The 14719-nt window shown below is 41.1% G+C and overlaps 1 protein-coding gene across 4 annotated transcripts in view; it reads left to right on the top strand.

Annotated features, from left to right (window-relative positions):
• The first annotated feature begins 5787 nt into the window (after window positions 1–5787).
• The window catches only part of HECW2 (HECT, C2 and WW domain containing E3 ubiquitin protein ligase 2), a 344914-nt gene continuing 335982 nt past the window's right edge, over window positions 5788–14719 (top strand). For 3 of the 4 annotated variants that reach the window (XM_037009109.2, XM_037009108.2, XM_037009110.2), the window contains exon 1: window positions 7557–7695. The gene's annotated coding sequence lies outside the window, so the exon portion shown is untranslated. Of the gene's footprint in view, window positions 6788–7556; window positions 7696–14719 lie in introns of those variants that run through there. The other variant, XM_073218419.1, reaches the window with a different exon arrangement.

The raw sequence follows: 14719 nt of genomic DNA, 5'->3' as shown, positions 1-14719 counted from the left end.
GTTACGTAACTAAAATATCATCCTCTTGGTGGTCTCTTTCCATATCATGGCCTTTATTGTGGCTTCACTTCCTATATGAATATAGTATTTTGAAAATGCTATAAAGGGTGGTGGTGTTAAGAAAGATACTGAAAATATGAAAACAATAAGAAAGTAGAAACCTGCAAGGAAATGATTTAAACAAATGCAGAATCAATCTGAGCTGGTGAGTGATTGGGGTGAGAGTGGGATTAATGTTATGTATCTTAAGGAAATAAACTTTAAAAAAGTGATTAAAAAGCCATCTTATTTAACTAAAGAGACAATACACCATGGTAGAATAAAGACTAGTCAGAGGCAAGCCCTGGTGCTAGCCCAGCCAGATGACTTAGCTTTTCTGTGCTTCAATTTCCCACCTATTAAATTGGGATAAGAGTGGGATTAATTTCTCAAATGAGGTGTTATATATAAAACTTATTTGAGAAGTTAGATATCCTCTGCTAATAATGCAATTGTAATATTTTCAAAGTTCCTCGTGATAAAGTTTCCCTAATTGGTAAGCCAATTTCTTTCTCCTATCCTGGCCTTAGTAAGGCTTAGCAGTAAGGCTGGGAGTACATGCTATAAAGGCAGTAGACAACCCAAAGGCTCTGCTTCTGCCAAAGTATGTCTAGGTAGATGGGAAGGGGAAATGAAAGAATGACATCTCTTCCAGTTTCAGCAGGTCATGGGAGAGGAAGGCAGAGATAGGAGAGGCCCATGACATGAGATGTGTGCCTCAAAATATGTGCTCTGTTGTCTGGGTTTTGGACCTGAAGGTGGATATGTTAGGGAAGGGACTCTTCCTTCAATTTATTTGATTTATTCATTTATTTGTGTGTGTGTGTGTGTGTGTGTGTATGTGACAAAATACACAACATAATTTATGGTCTAAAGCATTTTTGTACACTTGTGTTGTATTAAATACATTCACACTGTTGAGCAATCAATCACCACCATCCATCCTCATAATTCTTTTCATCTTGTAAAACTGGAATTTGATACTTAGTATGCCATAACTCCCCATTCTGCAAATATCTCTTTAAGACCATACTTTCAATTCTTTTGGACATATACGTAGAAGGGGAGTTGCTGGGTCCTAAGGTAATTCTATTTTTAATTTTTGAGGAACATTCATACAGTTTTCCACAGCCACTGTGCCATGTTAAATTCCCACGAACAGTATACCACGGGTCCAGTTTCTCTAATTTCTCTACATCCTTGCCAACAATGGTTGTTTTCTGTTTTTCTTTTAATAGTAGCCATCCTAATGGGCATAAAGTGGTATCTCATTATAGTTTTGATTTGCATTTCCCTAAAGATTAGTGTTGTTGAGCATCTTTTCATGTGCTTATTGGTTATTCACGTATTTTCTTTGAAGAAATATCTATTCAAGTTCTTTGCCCATTTTGAATGGATTTTTTTGTTGTTGTTGAGTTTTAGGAGTTTGTTCTATATTCTAGATTTTAATCCCTTATCAGATACATGATTTGCAAATATTTTATCCCATTCTGTGGATTTTCTTTTTATTCTCTTGACAGGGTTTTTTGATGCACAAAATATTTTAATTTCTAAAGTCCAATTTTTCTATTTTTTCCTTTTGTTACCTGTGCTTTTGGTGTCATATCGAAGAAATCATTGCCAAATCCAAGTCATGAAGCTTTGTCCTATGCTTTCTTCTACATGTTTAATTGTTTTAGATCTCATATTTAGGTTCTGATCCATTTTGAATTATTTTTTATTCATTTTATTATCATTAATCTACAATTACATGAAGAACATTATGGTTACTAGACTCCCCCCGTCACCAAGTCCCCCCCCCGTTACAGTCACTGTCCATCAGCATAGTAAGATGCTGTAGACTCACTACTTGTCTTCTCTGTGTTGCACAGCCCTCCCTTTGCTCCTCCCACATTATACATGCTAATGGTAAGGCCCCCTTTCTTTTTCCCTGCCCTTATCCTTCCCTTCCCACCCCTCCTGCCCAGTCCCTTTCTCTTTGGTAACCGTTAGTCCATTCTTGGGTTCTGTGAATCTGCTGCTGTTTTGTTCCTTCAGTTTTCCTTTGTTCTTATACTCCACATATGAGTGAAATCATTTGGTACTTGTCTTTCTCTGCCTGGCTTATTTCACTGAGCATAATACCCTGTAGCTCCATCCATGTTGTTGAAAATGGTAGGATTTGTTTGCTTCTTATGGCTGAGTAATATTCCATTGTGTATATGTACCACATCTTCTTTATCCATTCATCTATTGATGGACACTTACGTTGCTTCCATTTCTTGGCTATTGTAAATAGTGCTGCGATAAACATAGGGGTGCATCTGTCTTTTTCAAACTGGGCTGCTGCATTCTTAGGGTAAATTCCTAGAAGTGGAATTCCTGGGTCAAATGGTAAGTCTATTTCAAGCTTTTTGAGGAACCTCCATACTGCTTTCCACAATGGTTGAACTAATTTGCATTCCCACCAGCAGTGTAGGAGGGTTCCCCTTTCTCCCCAACCTCACCAACATTTGTTGTTGTTTGTCTTTTGGATGGTAGCTATCCTTACTGGTGTGAGGTAATATCTCATTGTGGTTTTAATTTGCATTTCTCTGATGACAAGCGATGTGGAGCATCTTTTCATGTGTTTGTTGGGCATCTGAATTTCTTCTTTGGAGAACTGTCTGTTCAGCTCCTCTGCCCATTTTTTAATTGGATTATTTGCTTTTTGTTTGTTGAGGTGCATGAGCTCTTTATATATTTTGGATGTCAACCCTTTATCGGATCTGTCATTTATGAATATATTCTCCCATACTGTAGGTACCTTTTTGTTCTATTGATGGTGTCCTTTGCTGTACAGAAGCTTTTCAGCTTGATATAGTCCCACCTGTTCATTTTTGCTTTTGTTTCCCTTGCCCAGGGAGAATTATTTTTTATATTTGGTGTTAGATAAGGGTCCAACTTCATTCTTTTTCATGTAATTATCCAGTTTTCTCAGCACCATTTGTTAAAAAGACTACCCTGTTGCCCTTGAGTAGTTTTACATCTTTGTCAAAAACAATTTGACTATATATGCGTGGGTTTATTTCTGAGCTGGCTCTTCTTTGCCATTGGACAATATGCCTGTCTTTATGCCAATGTCACTGTTTTAATAACTGTAGCTTTTGGGTAAATTTTGAAATATGGGAGTGTGTAATCTGTTTTGTTCTTTTCAAGATAGTTTTGGTGATTTGGAGCCCCTTGAGACTCCATATGAATTTTAGGGTCCGTTTTTCTATTCCTACCTAAAAAGTCTGGGATTTTGGTAAGGATTGCATTGAATCTGTGAAATGCATTGGACAGAAGGATATTTTAACAATATTAAGTCTTCCAATCCACGAATATGGTATGTTTCTATTTATTTATGTCTTCTTTAATTTCTTTCAACAATGTTTTATAGTTTTATAGTCTATTCTTCCTTGGTTAATTCTTAAGTTTTTTTTTATGCTATTGTAAATGGAATTGTTTTTGTAATTTCCTTTTCAAGGAGTTCATTGTATATAGGAATGCAGCTGATTTTGTGCATTGCCTTTGTATCCTGATGTTTTCCTGAATTCACTTATTATTCTAATAGCTATTTTTGTGGAGTCTTTAGGGCTTTCTACATATAAGATCATATCATCTGCAAACAGAGATAATTTTATTCTTATTTTCTAATTTGGGTGCATTTGATTTCTTTTTCTTGCTAATTGCTTCAGATAGAACTTCCAGTACTATGTTGAATAGAAGTGGTACAAGTGGGCATCCTTGATTTGTTCCTGAACTTAGATAAAAAGCTTTCAGTCTTCCCCCATTGCGTAAAAGGTTTCCTGTGGATTTTTAACATATGGCTGTTATGTGGATATAGTTTCCTTTTATTCCTATTGTGTTGAATTTTTTCTTAAGAAGGGGTGTTGAATTTTGTCAAATGCTTTCTCTGCATCAGTTGAGGTGATCATGTTTTTTCCCTTCATTCTGAGACAACCAACAGGACAGGGTAAAATATTTGCTAATCGTATATCTGATGTTCATTTCCTTCACTTTTTTTCTTATCAACTTTCATATGTTGAATGATCCTTGCATTCCATGTCTAAATCCCACTTGATCATGGGATTTAGTTGGTAAACTATAAAATCGAATTAAAAAATTCACATGTCAGATATCACCAATACAGAAAAATACCATGATTTAAAAAAATGAATTAACTGCCTAACATACCTTTACATTACTTTTTCCTATGTTTTTGGCTACATACTCTGATTTTTTTCTGTATGTGAAAATGATTTTGTCATATTTTGTTCTATAGAGTTAATAGGTATTTCTACTAGCAAAGCTGATTGAATTTTGTTTTTATTATTGATAGTTTAGACCAGTTTCTTCCCAGTCCACGGTTCATTTCTGGGAAAGTCATGTACATTTTTAAGATTGTTGTCAAATCTGGGAAAAATCTCTATCAGATTTCTTTTACATTTAAAGAATAACATGTGGGAGGGTTTTCCATATGCTAGTTCTGGATCCATACATTTCTACCCTTTTACTTATATACTTCTGTGCTGGTTTCTGAAGTACACATTCATTTGCTGATGTAGTCTCTGGCCCTTCTACTTTTGTGTTACAGCTCTAAGTGATTCAGTTGATAGGTCTTCAAGCAGCTGGAATAGGTGTTACTGTTACTGTAGCTGCAAGGCCCGTGAAGCACATACATTTATTCCACTTAACTAACTCAATTTACCCATAGCCAGATTGCCAAAATGCCTGCAACCACTGCAGTACTTCCAGACACAAGGAAAATTATTACTGAAGGTAAGTTAAATGAAAAGAGACAGCAGTCTTTGGAGATTAAAATATTTAACTTTTGAAACATTTACAGAAATTTAAGACCACATGAACACACTTATAGTTCCTCTCCTGGAGGGATGAAATTTAAGTTTCCTGGAACCTGCTGTTGGGTTTTGAGCTTTGGCAAAAGACAAGTGTTCACAAGCTTGAGCCATTTATATAAAGGAGGCAAGGTAGGACAATGAGTTTTGGTCAGGAGACTGTTATCTGATAAGCAGCAAAGGGCCATCCAAAGATCTTACAAGAGACAGTGCAAGTGATTCAAAGTCTGTCTTTAGTAGTTGGTGTCCTGTGAGGTAACAAGAATTTTGACTTTAAGGAATCACTTTCTAATGTTAGGCCAGAAACTTTATGACAATGGTTCAAGAAGAGGCTAGGGGGGAACCCAAATTGGTTAATGCTGGTGATCGGGGGTGGGGAGTGCAGTAGGAAGGAACCTAACCTTTACATCCTTTTGCAAGTCTGAAAACTTAGTATGATTTTGCATTTAATCTTAGCCTTAAGTTTAATGCTTGATATATAGAAAACTTTAAAGATAGATGGGGCTGTTTTTAAGGGAGAGAAAAAAAATTATTTTAACCTAAGGCAACTATAATGATCTGTTTTAGCTGTATTATTTTTATGCTTTTTTTTTTTTGTTTAAAGCTACCTTATAACACTGATAAGTCAATTCAGGAGGTTAAAGATTGCAGGTGAGTTGCTGGGTCTAGAGCAAGTTGTAGAAAGAGAACATCATGTGGGAACTCTTGGAATCTCTATTTTTCCAGTAGTAGCAAGAATAAGTACCCCCCCACTTTTTTTTCGCTATGTGTGTGGGGTTCATCAATTCAGTAGAGCAGCCTAGCAATGATGCCTGGGATGGATAGGTCCATGGGAATAATGAGTCAGGGCTTTTTGTAACAGGTGGCAGAACACAACTGAAATTGACTGGAGGAAATAAAGAGGAGAGGGCTTTATTGGCTTCAGGGGCAGAGCTCACTTCAGATATATTTGCCTTCTAAGGCTCAAAAGACATGTCTTCTCTTCCGCAGCTTTCTTTCTCTTGAAATTGGCTTCATTAACTTGCATTGGCGGTACTTGTTATTAGTTATCCTAGTTAAAAGGCTTTTTCTGAACTGATTCAGCAAAAACTCTGGACTGAGTTTCTGGACCAATATGCCCCTCCCAGAACCAGTCACTGCGGTCTGGAATATATAACTGGTCAGCTCTGGGACATGATGGAGTGCATATCAGTATCCTGCAACCACAAGATTCCTGGGGGAAAGTGATGGCTAGTTCCCAAAGGAAATCTGAATCTCTCTTTTACCAGAGGAGAGAGAGAGAGATGGATAATACTAAGAGCACATACTAAAAAGCCCCCAAATAAGGGGGGGCAGTGTTTTGGGGCTTGCCCCATATGGCTATAGTTGTTAAACTATAAAATCGAGTAAATCTTTTCCATAGCTGATAGATGCCATGCATATGGGGCAATATCATTACATTACAGATTTTTCATTCTTTCACCTAAGTGGGACTGAGTCAATGAATATGCTACAGAAAGTAACCAGAAAGCTAAAAGTATCAATATAGTAATTTTAAATTTTAGTGCCCTCTTTAAGCTAAGTAGCTCAGAGTGCTTTCAAGAATCCATTTTCATTCGTGACCACACCCCGAGTAGGTGACATGAGTATTACTGTCTTGCCTTTGCAGCTGGGGAAACCGAGGCATGACTGTCCTCCATCCTGCTTTCCGGTGGGATTTAGGAAGAGTCCTGCCTTCATGACCTCAGAGGGTCTCCTCTTTCTTCCGCGGCGCCACTCAGAACCTCATGTCCTTCGGTGTCGCAGAAGGAGAGCAGCCTCGGCTCCTCCGCAGCCTCGGGATTCGCCCTCCGCCCAGCTGCACCCGCCCTGCTCTCCTGTACCGTCCTCAGGAAGGTCCAGCGGCCAAGGTCTGGCTGTCCCTCCCATCCTCCCCGCCTCCCTTCCCCCGATCCCCAGCGTGCAGGAAGCCCCCAGCCAAGTGCCCCGCAGGGACGTGCGGGCAGATGCCACCCAGGAGTCTAGCGGGGGGGACGCCGGCGCCGCCGGAGGTGAGCGGGCCGGACCCTTCGCCCTCCGACGGCCGGGGTGCAGGGTTTGGGGCAGGCGCTCGGCCAGCCCGGCCGGAGGTAGGTAGCGGCGGGAGAAAGGGATGCCGGGCGAGCCGGCGGGGAGCGGCGAGATGGGGAGACGTAGGCGCTGCTCGAGGGCGACGCCTGGAGAGCGAGCTGCGGGGAACCGGGCGATGTCGGACCGCTCGGGGACGCGCCGCGGCAGGGCCGCCCAGCTCGCCTGTGCACCTCCTCGCGGCGCCCGGACTCTCGACGTCCTCCGGAGCGCGGGCGGGAGACATGGTTTCGCGCGTCCCCGCCGCCGCAGCTGCTGACTCGACACAATCGGCGGGTCGCGTGGGGGGCGCGGCGTAACCCGGCGGTGGGCGGCGGCGCGGAGTCGGTTAAGGAGCTCCGAGTGTGGCGGGGAGGGAAGGAAGATGCTTGCACGCAGGCGAACCGGGACCCGGCCCGCTGCGGAGGGCGGCGGGACGAGCCGCTGAGGGGCGCGCCGGGCACGCTCTGCTCCTGCGCCGCGTCTCCCGAGTCGCTGCCTCGGGTCCCGGGGTCGAGGACCGCAGCGCAGGATTCCTCGGCCCCGTGGCAGTGGCCGCCGCAGCAGTGTCACCAGCCGCCTGCTTTCCCCGCGGCGCGCACGGACCGGCCGGAGGGAGCCGGGCACGCGGGTCCAGTCGATTGCGGGGCTCTCCCCCGCCCCGCGGCCCTGTCCGCATCCGCAGCCCGGCGCGGCGGGCGCCCAGCCCCAGGTGAGCGTGCGGCCCGCGCCCGGCCCTCGTGCCGCAGGTACGGGCCAGCGGGAGGTGGCTTTGTTTTCCTCCCTCGCGCTCCGGCGCGGTCATTCATTTGACATTTCGGTTTCCTCTGTCCTGAAATACGGGTGAGAGACACCGGACGTGTTTCTTGGTTTAATTATCCCTGGGAGCTGAGACTTTTGGATCCATTTGAGCATCACTGGAGGGAGAGGAGGCTTCATTTTCTTTCTGGTTTGGAATGTGTTGTGAACATCCTCTGCTGGGCTTGGGGCCTGGAGGAAACTGGGGCTGCAGATTTAGACGTAGACGCTTCCGAGGACGTGCAGCTGCAGCGCGCTGGCTCTTCCACGCCTTGTTTTACCTCCGTTCGTCGTGCTCAAGTGTTTATTTCTTTGCAAGCCTGTTTATTTCTCTTAGAGTAGGAAGTCTTTGGAGACAATAGAGAGAGCTCACAGTTAAGGCATCAGTTGATATTAAACTTAGAAGAGGCAAGTGTCTGTGCTTATCGTAGATAGAGGTGGACTGTAGGCAAACTTCCCGGGAGCCTTTAGCCTTCCTGGTATGTTTCTGCTTTCGCTGTCCCAGAGACAAACGAACTCTGAATTCTCGGTGTACATATGCCTTCTAAAGGGTGTGAAACTTGTCTTTTTTAAAATAGTTTTCTATACTTTGTTATTTAGAAGAAAAAGATTTTATCGTTAATTATTCGTTCGTCTAACAAGTAGGATTTTCATTTGTTTCTTCTGTTCCCTTAAGGGTTCGTTTCTTCGTTGCCTAGAGAGCTTTTTTTTCTTCTCCCTTCTCTCTCCTCCCAACAGATGGCTGTCTGTTCTGAGAGGTTATCTTTAAAGTAATGCATTACCTATAAACAAAGAAGAATCAGTTATTAGGCTTCTCTCTGGAATTATTAAAGCAAGAGGTCTAATCTGGATAGGGACACTATTAATGGTGTGAAAATCTGGAGTTTGCTAATCTGTTTTGTCATGAGAAGATTCCTGCAGGGATTGTTTATATAGTATGGGAGACAGATGGCATCCGTAGCCACAAGAGGAGCCCAGCATAATGGATCATTGTAATTTTCAGAAATGATCCACTTCAATGTTGGGAGGTGTGGTAGGCTGGTGGAGGGTGGGGAAGACATAATTTTGGTTTCCTAAAAGGAGACATTATAACCCTACCATCCAACAGCCTTACCAGTTAATTTTTTCTTCCTTTGAACATTTAAAAAGTCAACATTAAGCTGTTAGTTTTGCTTATTTTTAGGCACATTTTGACCTCATTTGTGGTTATGCGAAGCAGTTCGAACAGTTACATTAACAGAAATATCTTTGAATTTAATATTTTTGCACCACTTATAGGGGAAAACAAGTCAAACTTTTTTAGTTCTTGTTCATTTTAACAAAGGCCCCTTGTGCTCATCGTATCTCTTAGCTGGAAGGATTTTAGTTCAATGTGCATGAATTCAAAAGGAGTTTCTTCCAACATTTCCATGACAGGTGATTCTCTAACTCCCAGCATTTGTCCCCAGACTCAGCTACTATAGTATTCAACATCTACAATTACTTAACAGCCTAAGATGTTTGCTTTACCATTACCTCCTTATAGCATTGGGTGGCCTTTCACAGTCTTTATGAATGACTGGAGTCAGTGAAGAAATCAGTCTTTCTGAACAGTTTGAGATAAACCAGCTGAAGCTTTTCTGCTCCTGCCACCATTGTAGATTCTTTATGTGCTCTAGATTGCAACGAGATTACAAAATTGGTCTTCCTTCTTTATGAAACTAAGGGAAAAATATTCCAGCAAATTAATAAGCACTAGCCATAGGCCTAAATTTAATAAAGAACATGAGCAATGTTTGATCCCTCTAAACAGGAAGTATAGGATAAAAATAAGCATTAGCTCTGCTTAACCGGGGCAATGTGATCTTGGGAGAAAAAACATATTTTCTTACTCTCTTGAAAGCCTTTTGCTCCAACTGATCTCAGCAAAAGGCAAAAAAAACCTAAAGTTGTTACCTGTAGTTGAGGACAGATGCTGTAGCTATAGCCTTCCCTTCTGGATGAATGTGTTTTGCAGGAGAGGTGGCTTTGGATTTGGTTCAGTTTCGTCTTGTGCCAGGACATCAATGAAAGGATCTAACATTCAAAATACTTGTTAAATCTGTAGCTGTTATCTGTGTACCCTCTCACCAGGTTGCTGTCTCTCTTGTGAAGTATTTCTGTAAGAGAAACCCGAGGCTCCAGGCCTGGGGCTTGCTGTAGGCTTGGCCTATATCCATATTCTAGTGTGTTGTTGCCTGATTTCCTGGGTAAAAATGGAACCAGTTCTACAGGTTTGTTGGATAGGGAATGGCAGCATGGAGTGCAAATCTTTGCAACTCCACCGTGGAAAACCAAGCCAGCCCTGAGAGACAGAGGACTATGTTTGAAGTTTGGTTGACCTACCAGAGGCGCAGGTTGCTTCTCTACACATAGGATGTATGGGAATCTGAGAGGGATTAGAAGGGATCCCTTGGTTTATCTGCAAGTCTCAGTTTATTCTTGTTGACTTATCTTAATTATCAAATACATCTCCTTTCATATTTAAAAGTGCCCTGGTTTAGATGATGCAGCTGTGGTAAATATTAAGGAATACTGACTTTTCTTTACCGTCTTCTCCTGACCAGAGACTTGACTCTTTCTTTATTTCATTTTTTCATTTGTTAAATGCAAGGATAAAAAAGGTAAAAAGAAAGTAAACTGGAAAATGCATATGAAAGAAAGAAATAGCACAGATGATAAAAAGAAGGTCATTGATTTCTTATCATCTATTTACATATATAGGAAATAAAAGACTTTTATCCTTAGTTGTTAAGTGTCTACTATGGTTCTAAACCTATGTTATTATTGTCTTCAAGAACAGTAAGAATTGAGCCTTGCCCATTTAGCTAGGGATCACATGAATTGAGACAACTGTGACTAGGGAGGGCAGTTTCAACAAAACCTGTTTGCAGACCTGATGGGTGCATGGCTCTTACAGATGTGAACCCAAGTTTCAAGATCTAGTGTTTGGACCAGTTCTTGGATATTTACTGAGAATTCAGAACACAAGTGTTGTTATAAAGACTTAACTCCACTTTCTCCTAGTTTCCAAGCTCTCTGGGCTACAGGATAATAGAAGAGCCTTTGTTTTCTGTTCAAACTTCTGACACCAGTCTTGGGTTTGGATCTCAGTTTTTGCACAGAGGGCTTGCAGAGAAAACTTGGTGTGCCTGCTCACTGTGTGAAAATTCTCATGGAGATTTGAGACTGTGCAGGTGATCTGGTAGGGATTTAGGTTCCAAAGCTAGATATCTGAAGCTTGTGGCACCTACTTCTGCAACAGTCACGGTGTTCCTTTGCTAAAGAATTGCCTGTTTGAAATAGTTCACTTGCAGTGCTGGCCTTTAGGTGTTACAATTAATTATGGCTGTCACCTTCTCCTTTCCCACTCTACTAAAATCCTCAAAAGCTTGGTCAGCATGCCTAAATAAATTTATGTGTCTCTTTCCTAAGTATGATGACCATGTAATTTTTTTGTCCAGATAAGGATACTTTTGAGAGTAAAAGCAAGTACTAAACTAGAAGGGGCACCTGATCAATAAGTATAATGTGGGAGCATCCCAGAAACCTGTGATGTACATGGTCGTTTTAACCAATGTCCAAGTCAGTAGTTATTATATGAAGAATACCCATATGATGGAAAAATGTCTTTAGCTTTTTTTTATATTTGCTCAAAATAAATGTTTATGCATGTGCCTGTATATATAGGCATGTTGAAATATATATATTTATATATGTAGGGTTGAATAAACCACTCATGAAGGACTAGTTATTTGGAAAACTGTGGCCTTCATCATCTCTTTCATGGATTGACTTTTTAACTAAACTTTCTGTGTCCAGCCTTTCTAAACTTGTAATCATCTCCTGACCTTGTATGGTTCTAATACCAATCTGTTCTATAATTCTCTTGTTATAAACCTTTGATGGCTCTCCATTTTCTGTTGAATTCTCAAAGATCCACAATTTGGTGGCTGGAAAAGAAAAGCAGTGAAAAAATTTCATTCATTCGTTCAACTACTATTTATTGAGAACTTTCTACGAGTCAGTTTTTTATCTAGGTGCTCGGGACATACCAATGAATAAAATAAAGATCTCTGCCCTTGTGAAGTTTTCATTCTGTTGGGGTGGAGGGGTGGAAGTGGGAGACAGATAATAAACAAATAAATAGGTAAATCATATAGTATGCTAGAAGGAGGTAAGTGCTTTTAGAGAAAGAGAAAACAGAACAGGATAAATATGGTTGAGTAGGGTCCATAGAGAAAGAGACCTTAAGGAAAGAATTAAAAGGAGATGAATGAAGGTATTCATGCAGGTACTTGAGGGGGAGTGTTCCAGGCAGAGGGAACAGCCAGTGCTAAGGCCCAAGATGAGAATGTGTTTGAATATGTTCAAAGATAAGCAAGAAGACCAGCATGATGGGGTGGAGTGACATGTGTGTGTGTGTGTGTGTGTGTGGCTTTTTGAAAATGAGATCAGAAAGGTGGTGTAGGAGTGGCAGAGTATGTAGGACTTTGACATATGGGAGTAACTATGATTTCAGCAGAAATTTCAGTGTGCTCTTAAAACTCATTTTAATATCAAGAAATTGTGTTTCTTTTATGAAGCCCATGCTATTCACTATAGCTTACTTTAAATAAAAGGTATACTTTATCTTGGTTAACATACTTTTTGTGTCATTTGCTTATCGTTTATATATTAAAATAGTATTTTTTTCTTTTGGCTGTTGCTGGTCTTCCATTATATCCTTATTTCACAAAAATAAATCAGTGGCTTAAAAGAGGTTCATTGAAGTGTAATAATAGTGATGGAAATAATAGTGAGTTTAGAATGTCAAACAGAGAAATAGATCCCACTGCAAATATAAAATGTGAATCTGTATATGTAAAAACTAGGGAATTCATGAGATGATGATTTCAAAACAGTGGCTGAAATGGAAGAGTGCATATGGAAGTATGACGATGACTATCTCAAGATGTTTTTTATTGGTTTACCATTTGCTCCTCATCCCTTAGTCATTGCCTGTTGTGAAACGTTGTCCAAAGGTGGCATGAAGCCATGGATGTTTTGGTGTCATTTTCAAACAAAGCACAGTGGCTTCTCTGTTATACTGTGACATTTTCCAGGACAAGCACACAACAATGCTTTCCGTTACAAAATCAATAAATTGTATTGCTAAAGGTCGGTAAAAGACTGAAACTTTAGCAGCATCATTAAAGGATCCTTATAGCAAAAATAAGACTGAGTTGCGTATTAAGGGGATACTTGGAAAATCAGCTGGAAAGTTAAGACAAACATTATCCTTAAACAGAAACAAGACGTTACTGACAGAATTCTTTTGTCAAATGACACGGTTGGCTGTTGCATAGTATCAGTGGAATAGAGTGTGGAAGGACAATTACTATCAAGTACATGCTAGCAGATATTTTGCTCTATGGTTGCCATAGAGCACCGATGTCATGCTGAGAATGAATCAGCTCTTGGCATTTGTTCAGGGAGGAGTGCTTGGTGATGCTTTGTTCATTTATCACCAAAAATTCAGGCTATGTGGGAAGAGGTTTTTCTTCTGGTAATTTTGAAGTGCTCAGAGGGCAGGACTGACTAACAGAGCACTAGTTTGCCTTTCAGATGAGGAGGTGATGGTTGTACGAAGACAGGAAGTTGTACCTGGAAGCTAGTCCACTTGCGGCTCCACAGGGAAGATGTGGTGCCTTCTGATTTTGAAAAAGATGCTAAAAAGGAAGAGTGACAACTGAATGCAGCCAGTTTGTGGCCCCTAAGTGTACGAGTATGCTGTGCAGTGGTGGGCAGGGAATGCAAGACTGCTTTTCCGTGGGATGTGTGCTGGCTGTTTAGGGGAAAGGCACTCATATAATATTTTATCTGTGAAGTAAGAAAAGTGTTTCTTCATGAAACTGATTAGAATCGATTTCTCATACATCAAGTGGCGTACCTTAGTAATAGACTGTCTGTGGTGAACCATGTCAAGAACAGGGAGGGAAGGAAAAATTGTTAATACATAAAAGAGTCTGCCACCATCTTAGGTCAAAGAAATTTTTTCATTATAGGGAGTTGGAGGTCCACATTGACCATAAAGGGTTAAGAAGGTAATATTTTCAGTAATGGACAGTCCTTTAAATACTACACATATTTGCTCTCAGAGACCTGTTGGAAGAATAAGAGCACAAAAAAGGAGAACTTAGACCCAGTAGTTTTGACGGGGAGAGAATACAAGTGCATATTTGGTATCTGAAAGCATGTAGAGAACCATGGTGGGAGGAACTTAGGCTTTTTGGAGTTTGCATTAAGATATTGAGTGGTGGGGGTACAGGTAGAAGGAGGTGGCTAGGTCTAACAACTGGACCTGACCTTTCATGTACTATGACCCTAGGCTTGGCTGTATTTCAAACAAGTGGACTTAATATTCAGAAGTTTTCAGGATATGATCTATATTGCCCCTGACCTAACTTAGAAAAAATACATGCTCTGTAGTGGGTTGGATTCTCTTTGCATAGGCCTCCCTCTTTCCCTCCCTCTCTCCTTTTCTTCTTTCCTCTTTACCTTTCTTCTTTCCTTTTTAAGGCATTGAGTTGGCATCTTTAGATGAGAAGAAACTTTGTAGGCTCATCTCCTGTATCTCCTTGCCTTTAAATAGGTGAATGTGCTCCCTGGGGCAAGAGGGACAATGGAAGGCAAGTTCTGGTCCTTGCTCAGCTAACCCACTCTCATGTGTAATGTCCAGTTATAGCACACATTTACATTTGAACCCTTTGTGGATAAAGCGAAGGTTCCTATGGCCAGGATCCTCACCTGAGCCTAAACTACTTGATGATGTAACTGGCCTGCTGCTAGGCTACTGCTTCTGCACCTGTAGGCAATAAGCTATTATTGACTTGTCACTATATACTCTGGGCTGAGGCAGAGAGACAAAGGAGGATTAC

Source organism: Manis javanica, chromosome 12 (assembly GCF_040802235.1).
Source record: "Manis javanica isolate MJ-LG chromosome 12, MJ_LKY, whole genome shotgun sequence".
In the NCBI taxonomy this organism is placed as follows: Eukaryota; Metazoa; Chordata; class Mammalia; order Pholidota; family Manidae; genus Manis; species Manis javanica.
This window is presented reverse-complemented; position numbering and strand designations above follow the sequence as displayed.